We start from the raw sequence: 8250 nt of genomic DNA, 5'->3' as shown, positions 1-8250 counted from the left end.
GGGATCTCTAATGTGCTACACGCTGCGTCACACTACCCGGACCAATGACGGGGAGGGACACCGACGTGCTTCCATGCTGTGTCACGCTACCCATGAGCGTCACAACGGAGCACCGAACAGTGATGAAACTGGCAATGTGCTCAACAATAATGGAGCAATCTATCGCACATCATGCGATCATGCAAATGGTGCATGTCACTAAGCATGGTAATATACTAAACCAACCTCTGGACATATAACAATGGGCACCATAGTGAATAAATCATATCAAGATATACTGATCAATAAGGTATCAAACCTAGGTCCTGAACATGTGAAACATGGTTATATCACTACCCATGAGCATGAAAAATCAGGTACGAGATCAATACGAGATGCAAACAAACAACCAATCAAACAGGTAACATGTATTGGGCAGTGATTAACCGAAACAAACAAGAAACATAATTAATGCAACATGTTAATTTCATTACTAAGCATATCTGTAAAATACCAAAAATAGGCGAATATTAATAAGGGAATTTTCCGAAATTTTTGGAAATTTTTCAGGAATTTTTCGGAGCTCGAATGGACGAGTTTACGGGGATAAAAACGGGGCTCCGGGAAGGCCTGTTTTGGATACCCGTTTAAGTGAGGAAATGTTTTATTTATAAATACATTTTTACTCTTTTTCTTTTATTTTTCCCCTCGCCGTTTCTTTCTTCCCCGCACCCTCACTCGAGCCTCGCCCGCGCCTCTTCTGTTCCTCTCGCCGAACTCGGCACCGAGCCTTCTTCCCCGCCAAATGCTGTGCCCTAACTGCCACTCGGCGGTTCCTTCTCCTCGTCGTGTGCCCTAGTCCTTACCCATGCCTATTTCATTTCGGCGCCGATCTTTTTCCTTCCCTAAGTCTTGACGTCGTGCCCTAGTTTTTTCTTCTCGCCGCGAGCTCTCGCCGGCTGAACCCTTCTTCCCTTCTGTTTTCTACCTCCGGCCGCCGAGCAAAGCTGTCTTCTATGTGCCCTAGCCGCGAGCCACCCGAGCACCATCGCACCTCTGTCCTAGGTGACGGCCAAAGGGGGAAAGGACCGTTCCCTAGATCTATTCCTCACTGCCGCACGAAACAGCGCCACCAGCCGGTCTCATCGGGCCCTAGCATTGTCGCCGGATCCTTGATCACCTCTGATCAGTGGAGAGGAAGAAGGTAAGATTGATTGGAATTTAGTCGTTGCTTAATTTGTTATCTCCAATTCTTGATCTCAATTGGATCTGACCAGTGGGAAAGATTTCCAGCAGGGAGATTGTACTAGGTGGGTAGTTCTTGGTCCGACCCATCTTGATCCAGCGTTAACAGTGGCTAGGTAGTGAGGTAAGAAGTAGAGAATTATATCTTTGTTATAGACTCTATGTTGTTTGGACTATTGTGATGATAGATTTGATTTAGGTATGAGGTAATCAATTTGTACATGTGTATTTGCTGACTAACGATCCATACTCTAGGTTAACCAGAGGTATTTGGTTGGAACGACAGCAGGCGTCTTCGGCAGTGACTCAACAGCCGAATATGCATATTTGGGTGAGTTTTGGATTGAGGTAAATGCATTGTTGTTAGTATAAATGGATTTTGGAGTTAGTAAATCTATTATGGTTTGTGTAATTTGGATTGGTTGAATATCATGATGGAATGTATGTCGTTAGGCTCATTGAATTGATTTTTCATACGTGGAGTGTTTGATTATTGATCGAGGATCATTGGATTTATTCGATGAGTTAGGCATGTTGGATTAAACCTGACTCAATCAAATGGATTGGATGAATCGAAATTTATCGTTGCATTGAGGTTTCCTTAATTGGTTTTAGGGATTTTATTTAGCTATTTAACCCATGTGAATTTAGCTAAATAAAATATATTGATACAGGACTCTGATTCGAGATGAGCATCTCAACGTCGGATTTGGACTGGATTGGACCTTCTATTTCAGGCGGGTACCTCTTGACTTATCTTTTATGATATTGTCATTGGATATGCATAGTATTTTATAACTACATGCAATGAACATGTTTGCCTTTGGTATGTCACTGTTTGATATCCATAGTATGTTAGGTTTGTCACTTGTGACGTATCCGTGCTTATATCATGTGATTTATTGCCATGAGTACTGTATTACCATGAGTATCTTAGTTTCTAGAATAAGTGACATACCATGTTTTACTGAGGTTAGGACTAGGTTCTGGACTTTTGGTTTCAGTCATATGTATCGAGATTATCTGATACTTAGGTTTTATGCCATGACTGGCTTGTGTACCTCTGTTTGTATATCATATATGATTCGTGTACCTAGACCTTGATTCTTGATATGTGCATATTGTTGGTACATATGTTATGGAAGAAGATATGTTTAGGATCTAGGTTGTTATACCATAGAGGACCTGTATGCCCTAGATCCGTGGATTGACCTACTGATACTGTGGTACCCATATTATGTATATATGGATTTTTCTATGCTGATCAGGATGTTCCATACTTATTATGTTCAGGACATAGGTTTTTGATATTCTATCTGACCTGTGTATTCTAGATTTTGGTATGTGACCATTGCTTTTACAGTACCCGTTTTGTATATATGGATATGGTTATGTTGATCAGTTTTTGTTATGTATAGTGACATGCATCATGATTGCATGCTGTGCGATTGTCGGCTCCACTATGGTTGAGCCCATCGCCAGTTACATGTACTGCACACACCCCCACTCATGGTTTAGTGGTATATCAGGCAGATGTGTGGCGGTTCTGTTGTAAAATACCGGGGAAAAAATAGGGAATATTAATAAGGGAATTTTTCCGGAATTTATGGAAATTTTTCGGGAATTTTTCGGAGCTCGTATGGACGAGTTAACGGGGATGAAAACGGGGCCCGGAGAAAAGCCTATTTAGGCTACCCAATTAAGCGAGGAATTGTTTTTTTTATAATTCCTTTTTACTTATTCTAATTTCTTTTCCTTATTTCTCTTCCTCGCCAAAACCCGCTGCCCTCTTCTCTTCTTCTCCCCGACGCCGCCCGATTCTCCTCCATGCCCTAACCGCCGGTCACGACGGTTCCCCCCTTTTCATCTCCTCCTTGTCTCGGTGAAGCCGACCACCACTGTCTGCCGATGCCGGCGACCCAACCTCTGCCCTAGTCGAGCACACCGCCGACCGCCTCTATGCCCTTCTACTTCTCTGCCGCCACTCCAACCGGAGCCGAGCCATTCTCCGGCCACCACATCATCTTCTTCTCTTCTCTATGCTCTAGTACTCCGACCCGACGTTTTCCTTTTCTTCTCTACAGAAGCCGACGCCGACCCCTTTCGCCGGTGCCCTAGCCCTGCCGATCTGTGCTTTTGCCGTGCCGACCGCAACCAGCCTTTTTTCCTCCACTCAAACACCGCCGACATCTATTGGTGCTGACCTTCCCGTGCCCTAGCGCCGCTGTCGTGCCACTGCCGATCCACCGCCGGCGCTCCTGTGCACTAGCAGTGTCATCGGATCATTGATCACCTCCTACCAGTGAAGAGGAAGTTGGGTAAGGATTTTTGTTAACGTCAACAGTGATATGGATTTAGGTATACTACTATAAGGTTTTCTATTTAGTTGGATTTGGAATTTGTTTTCCAATTAGCAGTGAATGGTCTGAAGTTGCTGGATTCCGGTCTTTCCGTTGTGAATCTGGTCCGTTGCCATCACAGACGACTGAAGGAGAGTTAGAGGTAAGGTTTATGGTTTTGATCTTTGTGGTAGATTATTGCTAGTTGTGTTAGCAATAATTATTGATTTAGGTTTAAAAGTGTATAATGGTGTAATTGGGGTTAATGAAACTAACCCAAACTGGTCCGTGGATTATAAATTAGTTTAGCTATTTATTTATAATTAAATTAGCTAAACCGTGTAATTTAACACAAGAGTTTGACGCGAGACGAGTATCTCGGAGTCAGATTGGACTATTTCTTTTGGAGGCGGGTACTTTTGACTTATTTTCTTTGATATGCTTAGTAATTAAATTAACAAGATGCATTAATTGTGTTTCTTACTTGTTTCAGTTAATCACTGCCCAATACATGCTACCTGTTGATTGATTGTTTGTTTACATCTTGTATGGATATGTACCTGATTCCACATGCTCATGGGTAGTGATATAACCATATTTTACCATGTCAGGACCTAGGTTTGATACCTTATATGATCAGATACCTTGATATGATTCATTCGCTTTGGTGCACATTATGATATGTCCAGAGGTTGGTTTAGTATATTACCATGCTTAGTGACATGCACCATTCGCATGATTGCATGCTGAGTGATTGATTGCTCCTTTATTGTCGAGCACTTTGCCAGTTTCATCACTGTTCGGTGCTCCGTTGTGACGCTCATGGGTAGCGGGACACAGCGTGGTAGCACGTCAGTTTGGCTCTTCCGGTGCTCCGTTGGTCCGCACATGGGTAGTGTGACGCAGCGTGTAGCACGTTAGAGATCCCTCCCCGTCCTGGAGTTGGGAGCATGCGCTCCCCATTTATGATTTGGGGTAGGAGTACGTATGTACTCCGACAGCATCCCGTCCACTCGATCACTCATCGGGAGTAGTGTTGCTGAGTGCACGGTTGTCACAGCCCTACCCACTCGGTCCCACTTTTGTTGTGAGTTGGCTGACTGGCGTTAGGGGTGACCATGACATTGGCATCATATGCATGATGCATTTATTGTTTGTGTTTGTGTTTGTTGCACTTATATGCTGCACATTGCTTGGATACCTTGATTGACATGCATACAGGTCTTCTATACCTTTCGGACTGTTTGTCCTTTTACCGGGTCCTGGTTAGTACAGATTCTCTCCTGTCTTCTTCGGTTTGCATTTACCTTTATCTTTATCAGGAGACTGTACGCATGATTAGTGCTAGGTGTTATTTCTTTACTTTGCATATCAATTGTACCTGCTGAGTGTTGGACTCACCCCGCCTCCATTGTTGATATTTTCAGGTTGATGCTGTCAGGAGAGAGTTCCAGTTGCTGGTCCCTGCAGACCTCGAGGATGTGATTGGTTTTTCGTTTGGTTTCCTTCTCTGTTCTAGACTGTTTGCACTTTTTATGTTCTGGATTTATTTGCTTATGGACATGATATAGATTTTATTATATCGATGGATTTGGATTTGGTTTTTATTCTACTACATGCCTGCCTGGACGGCAGAAGAGGTGAGTTCGTCGGATTTGAGTTTTACGAGTGTAGTGGAGTAGGGTGGATTTCGAGTCAGAGTATTATTTTACTGTTTAATTATCTTAACTGCGTGGTTGTGACAGCCAGAGGCTGAATAGATTATATATAACTGCGTGGTGATGTTTTATTTTGTTGTTATTATTCCAGCCTCCTGTGGCTGAGGTATTTATGTATGTAGAAAGTTTCAGATTGTCCGTCGTACAGGGGAGATGCTGCCGAAATTTCTTCGGACAGGGACTCCTCTGGGGCGTGACATCTGTTGTTTGGCTCCGTTGGTCTGAGGACTCAGCGTGGTAGCCGACAGACAGTTCCGCTCTGTTTGGCTCCGCTGGCATTTAGTGTAGCAGCGTAGTAGCCGGCAGACGGTGGACTCTGTTTGGCTCCGTTGGTCAGGTGACTCAGCGTGGTAGCCGGCAGAGATACCTCCCCGTCATTGTGTACCGGGAGTTGAGAACATTGAGCTCCCCCATTTATGATTTGGGGTCACAGGACAGGAGTACTCCGACAGCATTCCGTCCACTCGGTCACTCATCAGGAGTAGTGACGACAGAGTGCACGGTTGTCACAGCCCTACCCACTCGGTCTCACCATTTGTGTGTGAGATGACTGACTGGCGTCAGGGGTGACCAGGACGCATCATTAGCATCATATGCATTGATGTATTTGTATTATTGTGATTGTGTTTGCTGCATTTTGGTTGGATGCATACCTTTGACCTGCATACAGGATTATTGACACTTTCGGTTTGACGACCCTTTTGTCTGGATAGGAGTTCCTGGTGAGTACAGCTTCCTCAGTTACCTTTCAGTTTTGCATATTCCCTATATATATGATTAGGAAGCTGTATTCCATGTTTGTTGCTGTTAGATATATCTTACTACTCATGTCCATTGGTATTCGCTGAGTTGTTGAACTCACCCCCGTTGACACTATCTTTTTCAGGTACCAGGTTATTTATGGTGTCGCTTGGAGCATCCTGTCTGCTGGTCCCCACGTCACATCAGAAGACTTATCGGTTTCACGTATGTTTTGTTTGTTTTATGTATCAGTTTGTTTAGCTCTGTACTCTGGTTTTATTTTTGGAGTGTTGATGTTGTTATGTGGTATTTTGTATTTGTTATTGGTTGTGTAAGCCTAGCCGGCTAGCAGTTTTGTGTTTTGGTTTTGGTACAGCCGAGTGGGCTGCTTTATTTTTAACTGCGTGGTTGTGTCAGCCAGAGGCTGAATTTGATATTAACTACGTGGTGTTTGTTTCCTTTTATTGTTATTATTCCAGCCGCATGTGGCTGATGTATATAGTGCTTGTAGAAAAGTTTCAGATTGTCCGCCGTACAGGGGAGATGCTGCCGAAATTTCTTCGGACAGAGACTCCTCCGGGGCGTGACAATTTAGTGGTATCAGAGCAGGTATACGATACTTGCTATGTGTTCTGGATTTTTGAGTTTTATCTTATTTGGTATCAGAGATCGGCTTACGAGTCTTATTTTCCCGGTGTTTCGGATATTCTGTTTTGGTCTTCTCGATGTGACTTTTCAGGTTTTGGGACCTGGCAGCAGCAGGACATCTCCAAGCTATAGGAGGTATGTTGGTATATACTGTTGTCCTACCTCTCTATTAGTATATGCCCTATATTACAGTTTATCATCTGTATTAGCATTCTTTGTTAGTATCTATCTGGTTGATGTAGCACGTATTATATGTGATGTGATAGCCACTGATCTTTACCGACCTTAATAGAGATTAAGGAATATAGTCTCTGCAGATCTTTCATATCATACCATTAGTAGTATTAACTTCTGTTACTACTAATTGGTTAGGAGATGGAGGCATATACCAGCCTCTGTTATTATTAGTGTGTAGTAGATAGTACCTTCATATTCATGTTGACTAGTCAGTAGAATACCGATATACTTTAGTTAATTTCATCGGTAAATATTGATTTACTCTTGTTAGATCAGTCAGTAGGAGTCTGATTTACACTTATTGATTTGGGTAGTCGTATATTGATATACCTTAGTTGCTTGTGGAGGATTAAGGTATTCTTGATTAGTTAGAAGATAATTGATTTAGTTTTGTTGGTTTGATCAGTAGAGGACAATTATACTCTATTTTTAGAGGCTCGAATCTTTTGATTTTTCGTGCTTAGTTGGATATTATGAGCACATTGGAGTACATGACTGTTACTGACGTGGGAAAAGACTGAATTAGCCATATATCGTTGTTGGTTTGGTCAGTCTTTAGAGGATTGATTTATCATATTCCGTGGGTACTTTAAATTTAGACTGTAAGTACCTTGTAGGATAACTTAGAAGGTGGCGTAGGGTTTGTGTGGTAGATTGGATTTAAAATATGTTGATTATGCATATTTATGTGGTGTGTAGATATGATTATTATGTGTTGTAGGAGTCTTGTGGTAGACTGGCCGATTGCATCATTGAGCTTATGCTGATTGTATTATGGAAGGTATCATGTTGATTAAATCGGTGTTATGTTAGATGAAGATGTGTCGGTGTAATATTTGAGGTATCTTATTGATTATATTTGATTTGTGGATGCACTTGTGTCTATTAGGCTTGTTTGGAAGTATTACGTTGATTAAACTTTTGGCATAGGTGTATATATACCATGTGAGGTTGTTTGAAGTGTATTGTCGATTATATCTATGTTGATATATACACACGAGTTCGGTAGGTAATGTTGGAGGTATTACACTGATTTATACCTGTGCTATGAGTGTGTTTGGTGTGTATTAATTGGATGATTATGTCGATCATACCTATGTTGTGTATGTCGATCATACCTATGTTGTGTGTGCACGTGTGCCAGGTGCATTGTTGGTAGTATCATGATGATTCTACCTATGTTGAATGTAGGGTGTAAGTGTCTACATTATGTTATTAGTTGTATTACCCTGTCAATTTATTCTCCTATTAGTGGGTGACCGACCCACTAGGATGATGATAGAGTTGACTATGGATTTGATTTGCTTACTGGGTGGTTATACCCTAGGCTACCCACAGTGATC

The 8250-nt window shown here is 42.2% G+C and overlaps 1 long non-coding RNA gene across 2 annotated transcripts; it reads left to right on the top strand.

Annotated features, from left to right (window-relative positions):
• The first annotated feature begins 882 nt into the window (after positions 1 to 882).
• Positions 883 to 1949, top strand: LOC121990108. Of its 2 annotated transcripts, XR_006114458.1 has the most exons (4): positions 883 to 1183; positions 1273 to 1348; positions 1480 to 1555; positions 1899 to 1949. It is a non-coding gene; the product is annotated as an uncharacterized LOC121990108 (long non-coding RNA). The 2 variants fall into 2 exon arrangements; XR_006114457.1 differs by having other exon boundaries at positions 884 to 1183; positions 1480 to 1948.
• Positions 1950 to 8250: the final 6301 nt, after the last annotated feature.

Source organism: Zingiber officinale, chromosome 6B (assembly GCF_018446385.1).
Source record: "Zingiber officinale cultivar Zhangliang chromosome 6B, Zo_v1.1, whole genome shotgun sequence".
NCBI lineage: Eukaryota > Viridiplantae > Streptophyta > Magnoliopsida > Zingiberales > Zingiberaceae > Zingiber > Zingiber officinale.
This window is presented reverse-complemented; position numbering and strand designations above follow the sequence as displayed.